This window comes from Nicotiana attenuata, unplaced genomic scaffold (assembly GCF_001879085.1).
Source record: "Nicotiana attenuata strain UT unplaced genomic scaffold, NIATTr2, whole genome shotgun sequence".
Taxonomy (NCBI): domain Eukaryota; kingdom Viridiplantae; phylum Streptophyta; class Magnoliopsida; order Solanales; family Solanaceae; genus Nicotiana; species Nicotiana attenuata.
The window spans coordinates 103284-123571 of record NW_017672268.1 but is presented as its reverse complement, the minus strand read 5'-3'; the positions used below and the strand labels follow the sequence as shown (position 1 = coordinate 123571).

At 40.6% G+C, this 20288-nt stretch overlaps 1 long non-coding RNA gene across 3 annotated transcripts; it reads left to right on the top strand.

Moving 5' to 3' along the window:
• The first annotated feature begins 464 nt into the window (after positions 1 to 464).
• LOC109212535 lies at positions 465 to 4566 on the top strand. 3 transcript variants are annotated; one of them, XR_002065881.1, is made up of 5 exons: positions 465 to 872; positions 1637 to 1699; positions 2098 to 2484; positions 3420 to 3668; positions 4329 to 4566. It is a non-coding gene; the product is annotated as an uncharacterized LOC109212535 (long non-coding RNA). The 3 variants fall into 3 exon arrangements; XR_002065882.1 differs by having other exon boundaries at positions 3346 to 3668; XR_002065880.1 differs by having other exon boundaries at positions 2098 to 3668.
• Positions 4567 to 20288: the final 15722 nt, after the last annotated feature.

Here is a 20288-nt window from a genome sequence, read left to right as displayed (position 1 = left end):
AGCCTGAGAGACGGCTGGTGCTACATGCAATGTGCCGGTCTGAGCGACACTCTCCATAAGGCCTACTAGACGGACCAAAGCATCCTGAAGTACCGGGGTGGCGATGAACCCCTCTGGAACCTGAGCTGGCCCTGCTGGAACGGTCTGGGCTGTAGCCTCCACATCAAACTCTACCTGAGGCTCCACCGCTGGTGCTGCTGCTCGAACTTCGGGCTGAGCCCTGCCCCTGCCTCGACCTCTAGCACGGCCTCGGCCTCGTCCTCTGCCCCTCGCAGGAGCTGCCATAGGGGCTCTGGCTGCTGCTCGGCTGAAGAAGCGGTATGTGTTCTCGCCATCTGCGAAAGAACACTATAAAAAACGGGTAAATTACAGAGGTTTATTTGCGGGGGTATAAGTAACCTCCGCAATTTGCATACTTTTGCAGCAATATATTAGCCCCATAAAATTATACAATTTACGGGGTTCTAAAACTTCCGCAACCCTAAAATAATAGTGGGTAATTTATTTTACACTCCCTCCTTTTTTTCCCAATCTTTTCAGAAACTTCCGCCTTTCCCAATCTTTACTCTCTTCTTTCTCTGATTTTCACTCTTAATTAAAAAGAAACTCAGCCTTCCATGCTCTCCTCTTTCTGCTTGCCTTCTTCTTCCATGAATCTCGTTTGGGATTCATGAAGTAATTTCTTTTTACTTTAATGAGATTTTAATGTTAAGATTTGAAATTGGGGTTTTAAGAATACAATTTCAATTTGCCCAAACAACTAAAAGGCACGGCTCATACAGATCTGTGGAATTTCGTTCTGGTCTTGGAATTTTTTTGGACTACAAGAGGAAAGAAGCACTGTGGGTGGCAAAGAAGTTGCATATTGAGAGGTAATGGATGTACAACCATCTTTCTTCTTCCCTACATCTTTTATCTCTCATATCTATGGAAAATAAGCATCTTTCATACAAAATCAAGGATTCTTATAAGAACAGGTCTAGCAGATTTTTGAAATCTCACTAGCATACAAACGTTGGTTTGCATTTGAATTTTCAGATACTTGGATGTCTGAAATTTACATTTGAATTACACTAGCTTCTTTCCTTTCTGAAATCTCACATTCTCTATGAAATAAAATCCAACTAGTTCATACAAAGTCTAGCAGATTCTTATAAGAACAAATTCATACAAAAAGATTCATAAGCCATTTTGGTTAATATCAATTTTTCATATGGATTGTTATGAAAAAAGAAAACTATGGATTTTCAATTTTAGATGCTTTGTTAATTTAAGTATTCTAGCATCTGGCGCTCTCAGATTTTGTACCAGATTTTTCCTACATTTGTACCAGATTTTTCCTACATTTGCACCCTAATTTCATACATTTGTACCATATTTTCCTTTCTTCATTGTTAATTGAAGTATTCTTTTAATAGTTGTGAATAATTTTGAAAATTTATATGCAATTTTATGCATGCACGTATGACAAATCAGCTTTGGGTGCATTAGGAATGAGGTTTCTATTTAGTGTTTTGAGAGGACTCAAATTTTCCAGTATTTTGGTTCCAATTGGTGTGAGGTTAACAGTGGAATTGTTCAATTTGTCAAATATTTTTCTATTTCGAGTATAATTTTTGTTGTTTTGATCAAATAGGACAGGAAGACTGATTTATTGAAAAATATAATCGAAGATTTTGGGATTCTATCGATATCAGAGGTAAGAAATTTATTTTTGTACATTGCAGTACTATATTCACTTCTTCCACATATAGTAGAAGATTTTGTACGTCTCAATTCATGTTTAAGTAATTATTTGTTCTTTCAAGTTGTTTAGTAATGTGTACATCTTTAGTCCTCAAATAACTTACATGTCTCTTGACTTTATTTTCTATCATGATGCTTATAGTTTGTTGACTTACTTGTCTTTGAATCTACTTATTATTGTTGGGAGATATGACTATGACTATGCAAATGCATTCTTTATTTTGGGATTTTCAAGTTTGGTAGTGTTTTTGATTATAGATGGCTTTTGTTGTATGTATTATTGCTTCATAATCATTATTATTATGTATGCTAATAATAGAGAACTGATATTTTCTCTTTATATTCTGAAAGGTTCAGCAGCTGCACTTGAAAGATAATTCTTTCCTATGGATAAATCTTGGATTATAAAACCAAGGAATACCACTGAGTATTTGTTTGGGTTAAATAAGTTTTTAGATTTTGCATTTGCTAATGCTGTTATGGGAGATAGAATAAAATGTCCTTGTCCTAAATGTGGATTCGCAAAGTGGCAGACTAGAGATGTAGCGTTTGATCATTTGGTATGCAAACCATTCCCTCAAAATTATGTCACTTGGAGTATTCATGGTGACAGAATTGTATTGACAACTTATTCTTGGCAACTACAATGCTCAAGCAGATAAGCCTATCATATGACAGTTTTCATGTGAGTATCATGAAAACTACAATGCTCACGCAGATAAGCCTTTCAATATCCAGGTACAAGGACTTATAAAGAATCTTTCAGACTTTTTTTTTCTTTGCAGTAATATTTTCAGAATATACTATATGGTAAATATTGATATGACAAATGACGATATAATTTTATCGTTCGCACGATGCCTGACTCTTTAAGACTAACTATTCACACTTGTCTCTGCATATATTAACTTCAGTGACATATTGCTTCTAATACATGAGTGTATATCAAAACGACAACGAAAGAGAGAAGCTTTCCATTGGATTAAAGTCATATATGTTTTACACTTATCTACTGGAACTTGCTCCTTATTTTTAGGAAGTTGTCATGTGTCTAAGTCAATAATGAACTTCTGCAATTGGTTTGTTTGATCTGAAGCCAGATTTTCAGGGAAAAGGGCATATATAAGTACATCATATATACAATAGTCTAATGGACAGATTTATTAACATTCATATGTTGAAGTAGGACTTTTCATCTTATTCATAATTTGTAAAGATCAACTTGCAAAATGTTGACATGTTGTGTTATAGTCTGCAGACTACTGAAATTACAGCTAACTGCTTGAACAAAATATCCTACATATTAACAGCTAGTTGTGAATTATAGAATATAGCTGAGACAAAGTGCAAGAATAAGTATATTTTGAAAATACTTATGTCATGATTTGTTCTAATGATTAACCTACTTAAAGAAGGTTATGAAGTGTTGGACCTTTAGGGAGAATGATAAAACAAGTGCATATGCCCAACTTTGTCAACTACTGATGCTCTAGGCTACTGATTGCACCTTATGGCAGGAAATAGATTATTATTGCGAAGCGTAATAGTAACAGATTTATAATGTTGGCTTAGATTTTTTTAATGTGTATTGTGTTTAAGAAAAAATTGAGCTAGCAGTGAGTGAAAGTACAGTGGATGAGTCTGAAATTTCTCCAAATGATGATGTTGGTAAGGTGCTAGGCAAAGAGCATCCTGGAAGGGTGAGATGTTTGGGATTAGCAGCTACTCCAAGCAATACTTTCAGAGAGATAAATCTTCGTCTTGGTAATATTAGAATTGTGAGTAATAATGTTGGATGTTCTTCTTCTGGATGCCAAGAAAAGTACAATCAATTGATGAGTACTCTCAAGGCATACATGATAATGAAGGAAGGGTCAATACCAGAACAATTTGCTGAGATCTTTGCTTCTCTTCCTACAACGGTAAATGCTAAGTTCTTTTATTTTTGGTGTATTGTGCAATTTTATTTTTTATTTGTGAAGTGCTGAGAATCACCATGATAACTGGTGCGACTATAGAGTTTTGGGACTCCATAGTCACTATGAAAAATCAACAATTTGTCTATCCTTTTCCACCTAACAAGCCGGAGAACCACAATTAATATGTAAGCAGATTGCTGCATAGAATCCTTTCCAATTTAATCATGTACTCATTCCTTCACGTTTCAAATTTGACATGTAGAAATGGCAAGAATATTACAATGTGGGAATGTAGATGTAACTTGAATTTTTCTCTAAGGGACCAAATCTGACTTGTATTTCTGGGCTTTCAAGCAATAAGCAGATTACTACAATGAATACTACTCTAAACACTTTATACACTAGTAGAAAGAACTTGCATAGAATCTTAATGTAGAGTACTTACATGATAGAATCCTAAAATAGAATTCCACAGTATGATCCATGACTGAATTCTCATAAGTAATGTCTTTGGCACAAGAAGACTCAATGGAACTTCAAGTAATATCTCCAAGTAGCAAAGTGTATTTTATTTCTCATTGAGATAATTTTATTTTATCTCAATGACTTGTTTCCTGATACTCATTTTAATAGTTGTATTTTTTTTTTTACTTTTTGTTGCAGCCAAGTGATGCAGCTAGTGTACCCGTTTCACCGACAGATGCAAGAACATCTTCTAGCGCAAGTAATCCCAATGACAACCATTGAGATTCATTTTAATTGAAGTGGATGTATTAGGACAATGTAATAGCTGACTAATATAGATGGTTAACTATGTTCTAATTTAGTTTGATGACATATGATACTATTGTGTAATAGTATTTTTCACGGTTAATGAAATGTTGATGTTTCTTAATTTTAATGTTTTGGTTTAAGCATAAATATTTCAATTGATATTAGGAGAAAAGTATGGCAAATTGATGATAAACAATCAATTTTATAATATATTTAAAAATAGATGGGGATAAAACCCCCAAAAAGAAATTGAACAGATGCTGATGGTCTACACATAAGAAATTGCGGGGGTTTACAACCCCTACACTCAAAAAGAAGTTAAATTTTAAAAATAAAAATCTATTTTCATGCATGAAATTGCGGAGGTTAAAATTGCAATTTGCGGAGGTTAGAAACCTCCGTGATTCTAACCTCCGCTAATTGCTGTCACGTTACCCGTTTTTTTATAGTGGAACAAGAGTAGAGAATTCAATTAGCATTGAGAGATCAAATCGCACGACAGATAAGAATAGAAGTGAAATTGTTCCTAAACTCTGTAGCCTCTGGGGGATAAGCACGGACGTCTCCGTACCGATACCTCAGACTCTACCTAGCTTGTTCGTGAATTGTGAGACCTAGGCAACCTAGTGCTCTAATACCAATTTGTCACGATGCGGATTTCCGACCGCCGGGACCGTGATGACGCCTAACTTTTCGGATGCTAGGCAAGCCAACAGTTAAAGATTCAATACGCTAACTCTTTACCAAATCATTAAATAACAACAATTAAACCAAACCAAATTTAAAGAGTGCGGAATTTCATAATAACCCAAGTGCTTATACACAACTAGCCAGAAACTGGTGTTACAATTCACCAACTTCTAAGAGTTACTACAAATACTGGCTGAAAGAAAATACAATTGTCTTTGAATTAAAAGAAAATAGTAAACTGGAATAACTGGAAAGGGATTCCAGGGTCTGCGAACGCCGGCAGATCTACCTTGGGTCTCCTGTGGGTCTGAAGGCAGCAACTCAACTCGGGTCAACACGGTCCAATACCGAGATCTGCACAACAAGTGCAGAGTGCTATATTAGTACAACCGACCACATGTACTGGTAAGTACCGAGCCAAACCTCGGCGAAGTAATGAGGAGGCTAGGACAATACACATACATAAACCTGTGCAGTTAAACAATATGCTAGCAAGATAACAATTAATAGAAGCTAAGCAAAAATTAGCGGGAGGGGGAAAACATGCTATGGGGGTACCAAAATAAAGAAACACAGCAGTAGAGGAATTTAAACATCTAGTACACTTTGAACCGGTAACAACAAGTAAACACAGCAAACGAAAAATGCACGGCATCACCCTTCGTGCTTTTACTCTCAACCTCACAAGATAATCAATAATAGAATCGTGCACGGCATCACCCTTCATGCTTTACCACTCAACCTCACCATATGAATAATAGAAATGTGCACGGTATCACCCTTCGTGCTTTATCACTCTTCCTCACCACATAAGTAATAGAAACATGCACGACATCATCCTTCGTGCTTTATCACTCTACCGCACCAAAACAGAGACAACAATAATAGAGATATAGAAATGGCAACAACACGTCTTACTTCAACACTTAGTTCCGCAATACCAATCTCAACTTTGGGTAAAAACCCCATCAATACCAGATTTCATAAAAACATGGTAAGAAACTTCTCAACACATCGAATAACTAGTCTACACATGAACAATATGATCAAAAATACAACATTTCCAAGAATAAGACTCACTCATATGTTATGAATCGACAACAACGCATAGATACTCATTACCTCACCTATACGTTGTAGTCAACATCCAAACACGTAACAAGTAAGCAAATAACACCTAATCCCTCAAGCTAAGGGTAGCCACGACACTTACCTCGCTCCTTCGGCCAAACTCAAGCCTCAAACACCGCTTTTCCCTTCACACAAGCCTCCGGACCAATAGAATCTAGCAAATTATCAACCAAACAATTCAATTTAAGCCTTGGGAACTACCCAATGGAAGGAATTCAATTTAGGCCATTTTTGAAAAAGTCAACAGAAGTCAACACCCGGGCCCACTTGGTCCAAACACGAAATTCAGACCAAAACCTGTTTACCCATTCACCCCCGAGCCCGGATATATAATTGGTTTTGGAATCCGACCTCAATTTGAGGTCTAAATCCCCAAATTTTGAAATTTCTAATTTCTACACAAAATTCCCCAATTCCACCATGAAAACCCTAGATTCTAGGATGAAATCTTGTTAAAAAAAGTGAAAGATTGAAAGAAATGAGTTAAGAATCACTTACCTATAATTTGGGAAAGAAATGGTCTTTGGAAAATCGCTTCTTGAGGTTTAGGTTTTGAAAAATGGAAGAAAGAATGAAAAATCCCGTCCAAAATCGTTTTTGAACAGTTGCAGGTATTGCATTTGCGATCAGGGGTTCGCATTTGCGAACCCTGCAAATGCGAACTTTACTTCGCAAATGCGAAGACTGACCTAGGCCTGCTAACCTCGCAAATGCGGCCTGAGCTGATCACAGTTGCGATCCTGAGCTTCGCAATTGCGAAGGTCTCCTCCCCCCTACTGCTCGCAAATGCGAGGCTCACGTTTGCGAGCCAAACCTCGCAATTGCGAGAAGTCTACAGAGCTGAAGCATACCAGCAATTTTTCATGAGTTCAAATCACTCCGTAGCCTACCCGAAACTCACCTGAGCCCTCGAGGCTCTAAACCAAACATGCACACAAGTCTTAAAACATCATACAAACTTGCTCGTGCGATCAAATCGCCAAAATAACATCTAAAACTACGGATTTAACACCAAAACACATGAAATTCTTAAGAACACTTTGAAATTCTTATTTTCACTACTGGACGCCCGAATCACGTCAAATCTACTCCGATTTTCACCAAACTTCACAAACATGACTTAAATATTATATTAAACTTGTACCAGGCTCCAGAACCAAAATACGGGCCCGATACTAAAGAGATCAAACATTAATCAATTTCTTTAAATCATTAGATTTTCAGTCTTACAATTTTCATCAAAAATTCATTACTCGGGCTAGGGACCTCCGAATCCGATTCCGGGCATACGCCTAGGTCCCATATTTCAATAGGACCCACCGGGGCTGTCAAATTATGAGTTCGGGTCCGTTTACTCAAAAAATTGACCGAAGTCAACTAAATCAATTTTTAAAGGCAAAAATTATTATTTTTCTCAAATTTCCACATAAAGGCTCTCCGAAAACGTGCTCGGACTGCACACACAAATCGAGGAGGAATAAAATGAGGTTTTGAAGGCCTTATAACACGGGATCCAGTTCTAAAACATGAGATGAGCTTTTGTGTCATCACATTCTCCACCTCTAAAACAACCGTTTGTCCTCGAACGGACATAGAAAAGTACCTGAGCTGGGAAAAAGGTGGGGACATCTGCTCCGCATATCGGACTCGGACTCCCAGGTAGCTGCCTCAACAGGCTGACCTCTCCACTGCACCCGAATCAAAGGATAACTCTTCGATCTCAACTGACGAACCTGCCGGTCTAAAATGGCCATCGGCTCCTCCTCGTAGGTCAAATCCTTGTCCAATTGGACAGTGCTGAAATCTAACACGTGGGATAGATCGCCGTGATACTTCCGAAGCATGGACACATGAAACACTGGATGTACTGATGATAAACCTGTTGGCAACGCGAGTCTGTAGGCAATCTCTCCCACTCGATCAAGAATCTTAAAAGGCCCGATGAACCTAGGGCTTAACTTGCCCTTCTTCCCAAATCTCATTACGCCCTTCATGGGCGACATCTGAAGCAACACTCTCTCTCCGACCATGAATGCAATAACACGAACCTTATGGTCGGCATAATATTTTTGCCTGGACTGAGTTATACGAAGTCTATCCTGAATGATCTTAACCTTATCCAAGGCATCCTGCACGAAATCTGTACCTAATAACCGAGCCTCCCCCGGCTCAAACCACCCAACCGGTGATCGACACGTCTACCATATAATGCCTCAAAGGGATCCATCTGGATGCTTGACTGATAGCTGTTGTTGTAGACAAACTTTGCCAACGGCAAGAACTAATCTCAAGAACCTCCAAAGTCAATAACACAGGTGCAGAGCATATCCTCCAAGATCTGAATAATACGCTTGGACTGTCCGTCCGTCTAAGGATGAAATACTATGCTCAACTCGACCCGCGTACCCAACTCACATTGTGTTGCCCTCCAAAAATGCGAGGTAAACTACGTAGCTCGATCAGAAATGATAGACACGGGCACACCATGAAGACGAACGATCTCACGGATATAAATCTCTGCCAACCACTTCGAAGAATAGGAAACTGCCAGAGGAATGAAATACGCTGACTTTGTTAGCCTGTCAACAACAACCCAAACTGCGTCGAACATCCTCTGAGTCCATGGGAGTCCAAAAACGAAATCCATAGTGATACGCTCCCACTTCCACTCAGGAATCTCTATCTTCTGAAGCAAACCACCAGGTCTCTGATGCTCGTATTTTACTTGCTACCAATTTAGACACCGAGCTACATATGCAACAATATCATTCTTCATCCTCCTCCACCAATAGTGCTGCTGCAAGTCCTGATACATCTTGGCAGCACCTGGATGAATATAATACCGAGAACTGTGGGCCTCCTCTAGAATCAACTCGCGAAGCCCATCTACATTAGGCACACAAACACGACTCTACATCCTCAAAACTCCATCATCTCCAACCGTAACCTTCTTGGCATCACCGTGCCGCACTATGTCCCAAAGGACAAGCAAATGAGGGTCATCATACTGTCACTCCCTGATGCGCTCAAACAAGGAAGACCGAGCGACTGTGCAAGCTAAAACACGACCGGGCTCAGAAACATCCAACCTCACAAACTGATTGGCCAAGGCCCGAACATCTAATGCAAACGGTCTCTCACCGACTGGAATGTACGCAACGCTGCCCATACTAGCTGACTTCCTACTCAAAGCATTGGCCACCACAATGGCCTTCCCAGGATGATACAAGATGGTGATATCATAGTCTTTCAATAGCTCCAACCACCTTCTATTCCTCAAATTGAGCTCCTTCTGCTTTAACAAATACTGCAAACTCTTATGATCCGTGAACACCTCACACAACATGCCATATAGATAGTGCCTCCAAATCTTCAACGCGTGAACAATGGCTGCCAACTCTAAATCATGAACTGGATAATTCTTCTCGTGAACCTTCAGCTGCCGCGCAACATATGCAATAACCTTGCCACCCTATGTCAATACCGCAGCAAGTCCAATATGAGATGCGTCATAATATACTGTATAGGGTCCTGAACCTGTGGGTAACACCAACACCGGCGCCATAGTCAAAGCTGTTTTGAGCTTCTGAAAGCTCGCCTCACACTCATTGGACCATCTAAACGTGGCACCCTTCTGAATCAACCTGGTCAAGGGGGCTGCTCTAGATGAAAACCCCTCCACAAACCGATGGTAATAACTCGCCAATCCCAAGAAACTACGGATCTCTGTGGCTGAAGTAGGCCTAGGCCAATTCTGAACGACCTCAATCTTCTTAGGATCCACCTGAATACCCTCTGCTGATACAAAATGACCTAAGAAAGCAACTGAACTCAACCAAAACTCACATTTCGAAAACTTAGCATATAACTGGCTGTCTCTCAGAGTTTGAAGAACGATCCGAAGATGCTGCTCATGCTCCTCTTGGCTGCGGGAGTAGATCAAGATATCATCAATAAAGACAATCACAAAGGAATCCAGATAGGGCTTGAACACCCGGTTCATCAAATCCATAAATGCTACTAGGGTATTTTTCAGCCCGAATGACATCACTAGAAACTCATAATGCCCATACCGAGTCCGAAAAGCTGTCTTAGGGACATCGGATGCCCTAATCCTCAACTGATGGTAGCCAGACCTCAAATCGATCTTCGAAAACACTTTGGCACCCTGAAGCTGATCAAATAAGTCATCAATCCTCGGCATTGGATACTTGTTCCTGATAGTGACTTTGTTCAACTGTCGATCATCTATGAACATCCTTATAGATATGTCCTTCTTATTTACAAACAACACCGGTGCACCCTAAGGCAAGACACTAGGTCTAATAAAGCCCTTATCGAGCAAATCTTGCAACCGCTCCTTCAACTCTTTCAACTCTAGCGAGGCCATGCGGTATGGCGGAATAGAAATGGGTTGGATTCCCGGAACCAAATCAATACAGAAGTCAATACCCCTGCCTGGTGGCATCCCCGGCAGGTCTGCAGGAAATACCTCTGGAAACTCTCGAACAACTGGTACAGAATCCATGGTATGAACCTCCGCACTAAAATCGCGGACATAAGCCAAATAAGCTAGACAACCCTTCTCGACCATGCGCCGAGCCTTTATATAAGAAATAACCCTATTGGTAGAATGACTAGGAGTCCCTCTCCACTCTAATCGAGGCAACCCCGGCAAAGCTAAGGTCACGGTCTTGGCATGATAATCCAATATAGCGTGATAAGGTGACAACCAATCCATCCCCAAAATGACATCAAAGTCAACCATATCGAGAAGTAGGATATCTACACAAGTCTCAAGACCCCCAATAATGACTACACAAGAACGATAGACACGATCTACAACAATAGAATCCCCACCGATGTGGACACATAAACGCGAGCACCAAAAAAATCACGAGGCACAACCAAGTATGAAGCAAAATAGGATGATACATACGAATAAGTAGATCCCGGATCAAACAATACTGAGGCATCCCTACTCCAAACTGAAAATATAACTGTGATATCCGCGTCAGATGACTCAGCCTCAAGCCTGGTTGGAAAAGCATAACATCGGGGCTGGGCCCCACCATTCTGAGCTGCATCCCGAGGACGGGCCCTGTCTGGCTGGCCTCCACCTCTAGCGGCCTGACCTCCACCTCTAATACCTTAACTCCGCCTCTAGCTATCTGACCACTACCTCTAGCTGGCTGAGCGGACAGTGGAATACTCGGTGCCGGGACCATGGCACAAGAACCCTGAGGCTGAGAACTGCTCGATGCTCAAGGGCAATACCTAGAAATGTGCCTCGAATTGCCACAAGTATAACAAGATCTCGGCTGCTGTGGCTAATGACCCTGAAACTGACCCTGGTGGTGTGAGTAACCACCCTGAAAAATCTGGATTGGAGGTGCACTGATAGGAGTTGGTGGTGCACTGTAGGCTAGCTGGTCGGAATACTGCATATGAGAGCCACGACCACCCGGAGCACCGTGAGAATCCTGAAGCGCTGAATGAAATAGCCTGGGAGGATGGCATTTTCCAAAAGCACCTCGGCCTCTAGATGAAGCCCCACTGAATCTACCGGAGTGACGAGGCCTCTTGTTAGACCCTTGACCACTCCCTTGAGGTAAAACCATCTCAGCTCGTCTGGCCACATTGGCTGTATCCTGGAAAGAAATATCGCTTCCTGTCTTCTTAGCCATCTACAATCTAATAGGCTCAGCAAGTCCCTAAATAAACCTCCTCACCCTCTCTCTCTATTGGTAGGAAGTATAAGAAGAGCATGATGGGCCAAATCAATAAAGCGGGTCACGTACTGAGTAACAGACATGCTGCCCTACTGAAGGCGCTCGAAGTGCCTACGATAGTCCTTTCTTAGTGTAACAAGAAGGAACTTCTAGAGAAATAGTTGAGAGAACTGGTCCCAAGTCAAAGAAGGCGACCCAGACGGTCTAGCCAAACAAAAATCCCTCCACCATTTGTTGGCGGAACCTGACAGACGAAAGGCAGCAAAGTTGACCCCATTGGTCTCTACTATCCCCATGTTACGTAACACCTCATGACAACTGTTCATATAGTCTTGGGGATCCTCTGAAGATGTACCCCTGTAGTGAGTGGTGAAAATCTTGGTAAAACTATCTAATCTCCACAAAACCTCAGAAGTCATAGCTGATCCATCGCCGGTCTGTGCTGCAACACCCGGCGGAACTACCGCAACTGGCTGAGCTGCTGGACTCTAAAACTAGGGAGCCATCTGCTCCGGAGTGTGAGTAGAGGGAGTATGGGCTCCTCTCCCAGCCTGAGAGACGGCTGGTGCTACAGGCAATGTCCCGGTCTGAGCAACACTCTCCCTAAGTCCCACTAGACGGACCAAAGCATCCTGAAGTACCGAGGTGGTGATGAACCCCTCTGGAACCTGAGCTGGCCCTGGTGAAACGGTCTGGGCTGGAGCCTCCTCATCAAACTCTACCTGAGGCTACACCGCTGGTGCTGCTGCACAAACTCTGGGCTGAGCCCTGCCCCTGCCTCAACCTCTAGCATGGCCTCGGCCTCGTCCTCTGCTCCTCGTAGGAGCTGCCACAGGGGCTCTGGCTGGTGCTCGGCTGAAGAAGCAGTACGTGTTCTCGCCATCTACAAAAGAACAAGAGTAGAGAATTTAAGTAGCATTGAGAGATAAAATCGCACGATAGAGAAGAATAGAAATGAAATTGTTCCTAAACACTGTAGCCTCTAGCGGAAAAACACATATGTCTCTGTACCGATCCTTCAGACTTTACCTAGCTTGTTCGTGAATTGTGAGACCTAGGCAACCTAGTGCTCTGATACCAACTTGTCACGACCCGGATTTCCCACTGTCAGGACCGTGATGGCGCCTAACTTTCGGATGCTAGGCAAGCCAACAGTTAAAGATTTAATACGCTAACCCTTTACCAAATCAGTAAATAACAACAATTAAACCAAACAAGATTTAAAGAGTGCGGATTTTCATAATAACCCAAGTGCTTATACACAATTACCCAGAAACTGGTGTTACAATTCACGAACTTCTAAGAGTCATTACAAATACTAGCTGAAAGAAAATACAACTGTCTTTGAATTAAAAGAAAACAATAAACTAGAATAACTGGAAAGGGACTCCAGGGTCTGCGAACGCCGGCAGATCTACCTTGGGTCTCCTGTGGGTCTGAAGGCAGCAACTCAACTCGGGTCAACACGGTCCAGTACCGAAATCTGCACAGAAAGTGTAGAGTGCAGTATCAGTACAACTTACCCCATGTACTGGTAAGTACCGAGCCTAACCTCGGCGAAGTAGTGACGAGGCAAGGATAAGACACATACATAAACCTATGCAGTTAAACAATATGCTAGCAGGATAACAATTAATAGAAGCTAAGCAGAAATTAACGGGAGGGGAAAAACATGCTATTGGGGTACCAAAATAAAGAAACACAGCAGTAGTGGAATTTAAACATCTAGTACACTTTGAACCGGTAATAACAAGTAAACACAGCAAACGGAAAATGCACGTCATCACCCTTCGTGCTTTTACTCTCAACCTCAGAAGATAATCAATAATAGAATCATGCAAGGCATCACCATTCGTGCTTTACCACTCAACCTCACCATATGAATAATAGAAATGTGCATGGCATCACCCTTCGTGCTTTATCACTCTTCCACACCACATAAGTAATAGAAATATGCACGACATCACCCTTCGTGCTTTATCACTCTACCTTACCAAAGCAGAGACAACAATAATAGAGAGATAGAAATGGCAACAACAAGTCTTACTTCAACACTTAGTTCCGCAATACAAATCTCAACTTTGGGTAAAAACCCCATCAATACCAAATTTCGTAATAACATGATAAGAAACTTCTCACCACATCGAATAACTAGTCTACACATGAACAATATGATCAAAAATACAACATTTCCAAGAATAAGACTCACTCACATGTTATGACTCGACAACAACGTATAGATACTTGTCACCTCACCTATACATTGTAGTCAACATCCTAACACTTAACAAGTAAGCAAATAACACTTAATCCCTCAAGCTAAGGGTAGCCACGACACTTACCTCGCTCCTTCGGCCACACTCAAGGCTCAAACACCGTTTTCCCTTCACACAAGCCTCTGAACCAATAGAATCTAGCTAATTATCAACCAAACAATTCAATTTAAGCCTTAGGAACTACCCATGATAGCAAGGAATTCAATTTAGGCCATTTTTAAAAAAGTCAACACCAGGGCCCGCTTGGTCCAAACCCGAAATTCGGACCAAAACCTATTTACCCATTCACCCCAAGCCTGGATATACAATTGGTTTTGGAATCCGACCTTAATTTGAGGTTTAAATCCCCAAATTTTGAAATTCCTAATTTCTACCCAAAAATCGCCAATTCCACCATGAAAACCCTAGATTCTAGGATGAAATCTTGTTAAAAGAAGTGAAATATTGAAAGAAATGAGTTAAGAATCACTTACCTATGATTTGGGGAAGAAATGGTCTTTGGAAAATCGCTTCTTGAGGTTTAGGTATTGAAAATTTAGAAAATGAATGAAACATCCCGTCCAAAATCATTTTTGAACATTTGCAGGTATCACATTTACGATCAGGGGTTCGCGAATGCGAACTTTACTTCGCAAATGCGAAGACTGACCTCACAAATGCTAACCTCACAAATGCGAACAAGTGTTTGTAAATGCGGCCTGAGCTGATCGCAATCGCAATCCCGAGCTTCGCAATTGCGAAGGTCCCCTCCCCGCCCTACTTCTCGCAAATGCAAAAATTCTTTGCAAATGCGAGGCTCGCATTTGCTAGCCAGACCTCGCAATTGCGAAGTCTGCTGACCTGAAGCATACCAACAATTTTTCTTGAGTCCAAATCACTCCGTAGCCTACCCGAAACTCATCCGAGCCCTCGGGGATCCAAACCAAACATGCACACAAGTCTTATAACATCATACGAACTTGCTCGTGCAATCAAATCGCCAAAATACCGTCTAAAACTACGGATTTAGCACGAAAACACATGAAATTCTTAAGAACACTTTGAAATTCCTATTTTCACAACCGGACACCCGAATCACGTCAAATCAACTCCGATTTTCACCAAACTTCACAGACATGACTTAAATATTATATTAAACTTGTACCGGGCTATGGAACCAAAATACGGGCCCGATAACTATGAGATCAAACATTAATCAATTTCTTTAAATCTTTAGATTTTCAGTCTTAAAATATTAATCAAAAATGCAATACTCGGGCTAGGGACCTCCGAATCCGATTCCGGGCATACGCCCAAGTCCATATTTTAATACGGACCCACCGGGACTATCAAAATACGAGTCCGGGTCCGTTTTCTCAAAACGTTGACCGAAGTCAACTAAATCAACTTTTAAAGGCAAAAATTATTATTCTTTTCAAATTTCCACATAAAGACTTTCCGGAAACGCTCCCGGACTGCGCACGCAAATTGAGAAGGAATAAAATGAGGTTTTGAAGGCCTCATAACACGGGATCGAGTTCTAAAAAATGAGGTGACCTTTTGGGTCATCACACCCCGGACTGGTTTTTTCTTATTTAAGGAGTTTCAGAATTTGGTCAAAATCCATTCAGGTTCCTTCAAGTCTTCCGAAACATTTGTTCGATAAGTTATTTTGCATTTTTTCATAATGTTCGAAGAGAAAAAAAATTAGGGTTTCATTATATTGGGGGGGGGGGGGGAGGTGAGGTTGTGGCGGAGAATAACTCAGTACGCTATAGATGTTCTCCACAATATCATGTTAAGTTGCCACATTCAATGGAGTACGATAGATTGGTATTGTTGTTATGTAAAAAAATGAGTGTGAGCAAACGTTCGATGAATATTAAAGTAACTGGAAGATATCCGTATTCTGTTACACCGCAAGGGGTTTCTTGTTATGTTGAATTTAAAATTGAAGATGATGAAACTCTGACAGATTTTTTGAGGACTTCGGATGAACACCGAAAACTTCTTGTGATAAAAATGTTGGAAATGTACGTCAAGGCTGAAGACGTTTGCAATAATGAGGTTCCACAAAGTAGGGATATCCTTCAATCATCGGGTGGTTATTTTGGAGCAATTTTAGCCAAACAGGTTACGGTTTAAAGAGTTTGGCCTGATCTAAACTTATCTCCACGGGCGAATGAGGAGCGAGGACATAATTTCTCCCCAAGTTTACATAATCCACAAGCCGAGTGGTAAACTTCAATTTTCCTTTGTATTACTGTATTTATTTTTATGTATTGAATTTGTATTAACACTCACATATTGCACGAGGGGTATCGTCCAGATAAGAATTTTACAAGTTATGAACCAACAGACAGTAGGAATATGCCTAGTTTTGGTGTGTTGGATCATAGTGGTCTATCCGGGAGTCATCACTAATAAGATAATGTGCATCATGGGATATCAACACATTATGATTTGTAAGTGAAGTGATAAAGTTTATACGTAAAGTTTGGATGAATTTGAGAAACTCATTATTTTATTGGTTGTGCAGTGAAGACGAGCAACTTGAAGGTCTGTCCTTAATCAATTGCCCGAAGATGACATATTAGGTCTGTCCTTAAGCAATTGCCCGAAGACAACATATTTAATCGGGATCTGGCAGATGCGCGGATTCAGGAAGATGATAGTGATTATGAAAACAAGTTGACGAGTCTAGAGATGACACACCCTTTCCTGATAAGGGTGACGGTGCTGAGGACGAGAATTATGAACCTGATTTAACGAGGGATCATGCTCCACCTCCCGTTATACCAATAGTGTATGAGTCGCATGTGCCGTTTCATCAAAGGATGTTCCCTACCTTGATCAGTTGCCAAGTACGCCTGATGTCGACGCCCTAACAAGGGATCTTGATGAAATTCAGACAACAATGTAGGATGAATCTAGAGAAACTTGCTGATAAAGCATGCCTAAGCAGGGTGGTGCGAATGTGCAACATAAAAGAGTGCCATGAGATCGTGGTTCATGAGTCATCTCCAAAAGTATACAAGGTTATTTGTCGTATATGGTTTTAAGGTTGTAATTGGATGCTGTGTGAAGTTGAAAACAAATATGTGGGTTTGGGGAATTACATTGGCACCCATAATTGTGAAATTGACACATTCAGTGGGAATCAATTTAACTTGAATATTGGCTTGATTTCTATTGTCTTGATTCCTCACATTGAAGCGCCCATAAGGTACAAGATCAAAGAGTGTATAACATCTGTCCACCGGGTATATGGATGTATCATTACCAAAAAAAAGGCATTTCTCCAGCGTAAACGTGCGTTTGAAATTGTTTATGGTAACTGGGATAAGTCATTTGCGCTCTACCCAGGTACATGCCTGCATTGCAACATTTTAACCCCGGGACTGTTGTTGAATGGAAGCTTTAGCGGATCTGTGAATAACAGAATACATATTTAGATATATGTTCTGGGAATTTAAACCAGCCATTGATGGTTTTATGCATTGTCGGCCGGTAATATCCATAGACAACACTCATGTCTATGGAAAGTGTGATATTAAGTTGTTGATCGTCGTTGCTGTAGATGCTAATGTAAGTATATTTCCCCTAGAATTTGCTATTTGTGCCTATGAAAGCCAAGAGACGTGGACATTATTTTTGAACCACTTGAAGGAGCACGTTGTCAAAAAACGTTCAGGTATTTGTTTAATATCTGATCGGCATGGCAGTCTTTTAAGTTCTGTACATAATTTGTGTGCATGGCAGGAACCGTATGCCTACCACCGTTACTGTATTAGGCACTTGAAGGCCAACTTCCAGAGGGCTTATCCGAACAAGGACTTGCATGATTCAATGTGGATGGCGGCAACATATCACCAAGAGTGTAAATTCAGGAGCCGAATGGAATTGATTAGGCAGGATGACCCAGAAGCCTATCATTACATGAGCTTGACAAAAGGACTTTGCATGCGGATGGTGGTAGAAGATGTGGAATTCTGACTACAAATGAGTCAGAATCTTTCAATGGGTTATTGATGTCTGCACCTGGATTGCCAGTCACTGCCATGGTACAGATGTCATTCAAGCAGATGGTGGAGAGGATTTTTGAAAGATCTAGAGGTGCATCGTCATTGGTGGAAAGGGATGTGAAATTTATGCCACAACCAATGAAACGATTTGAGAAATATAGGAAGCGGGCACAGTAACATTCATTTTTGCAGTATTGCAGCGGGCGAAATATTTTTGAAGTTCGCACTGGTCTGCATCACAACCGTAGGCATAATACACTCAGAATCAATGAAGCCAGAAGATTATGCTCCCGTGGAAAATGGTCAATTTATCACTTTCCATGCTCACATGCCATGAAGTGCTTTCAACATACAGGTTTCGCGACAACGAGGTACGTTGATAAAGAATATAGTGTTGCTGCATACTTAAGAACCTATAGTGGACACTTGCAGCCAGTGGATGCTGAGCATTATTGGCCGCCGAAACCATTTAAAATGGTTTGTAAAAAGGATTATGTGCGTCAACAACAAGTTCAAAAAAGAACGCGTATACAGAACCAAATGGATATTGGTGATACCGTTTATGCGCGTAGATGTGACATATGTTCCTAAACATGACACGACCGTCGTAAGTGTCCTTCATCTGGTTTGGGAAGCAGTGATAATTCTGCTCCAGGTGACAGTTCATCCAATGTGCCCTATTATCAAGGATAAACGTAATGTTTTATTGGTGTAATTTTGTTGTACTAAATTTATGTAAATGTTCAGGTTGCAAAATGAATGAAATAAAATTATGTTTCCAATGGGGTTAAATCTACTTGATATTTATAATTAAAGATTCAATACAACAATTTAACATACATCCCAAGGAAATAAAAACAATTTTCATTCTCCATTATCGTCGCTGTCCGGCACTATTTCATAGTCATCGTCTTCATCTTCTTTGTCAACATCTTGTACGCACCCTTCGGGACCAAGGGCATCGTAATCTAGGCCCCAGTTGACACACATTTCTCATATTTCATCGCTCTCGTCAATAAGACCACTTGCTTGATTTCTAAAACAATATGGGACTCCTACATCTAACGTCTGTGGTAGAAACTTAGGTAGACCCTCCCACTCGACAACTATTGGAAAAACAGGATAATCATTGTCTCTATGCAATTTTTTATTTTCTAATAAATCCCAGTACTGATTCTATGTTCCTTCCAGGTAGTTAAGATCAACCATTGCATTATGAACATCAAGTGCATTTTCCATCTCTAGAATCTCCTTCATCAAATGCCGAATCACTTCTGGTTCATCTTTGTGTGTGTTTGTTTGGAAAGTTGAAGACAGTGCTTGTGGTACAACAAGCCCATGCATGTGACATAGTACTTCATAATCACATCATTTTGAGTAAAGGGGAACCCATTGTAGTTTTTCACCCCAAATTCGCATACCTTCAGGCTTTGTAGAATTTGCCCTCAATAAATTGCCCTGCAACTTTGAGATCAATGTGTATATTGATGGGCTTATTTTCCAAGGGACGCAGAACACCATACCACTTGTCATCAGCCAAATCAGTATAGCAACCTAGCATATTTTTTTCAAGGTAGGGAGCGATTGTATTATGATGTTTTCCATTTAGATCTTTTCAACTACCTTCACCTTTTTGCCTCTTCATAAACCACTTATTTAATGTTAGTGGCATTTGTGAACTAGATGTTGTTCTGGTTCTTAGAATTGTATTTGAATATTGATCTCTTGGTTTAACTTAAGAAGAACTAAGCTAACACCCCGTAAATTTGGCTTTGGTATGGACGTGTTAAATGAGTAGTAATGTTACATTTTAGACATGCGAAGTTCTATTGGGATGAGTAGAAATATTTGTTTTAGAATCAAGATGGAGAGTGAGGTGCATAAGATTCGACAAAATCGACTAAGTTTACAAAAGGTCCGTCGTCCAACACAATTTAGGGAAAATATGTAAGGAATTTTGGAAAACTCAAAACATAAAAGTTGTAGGCCTTTGAAATAGAATTCCAATGATATATA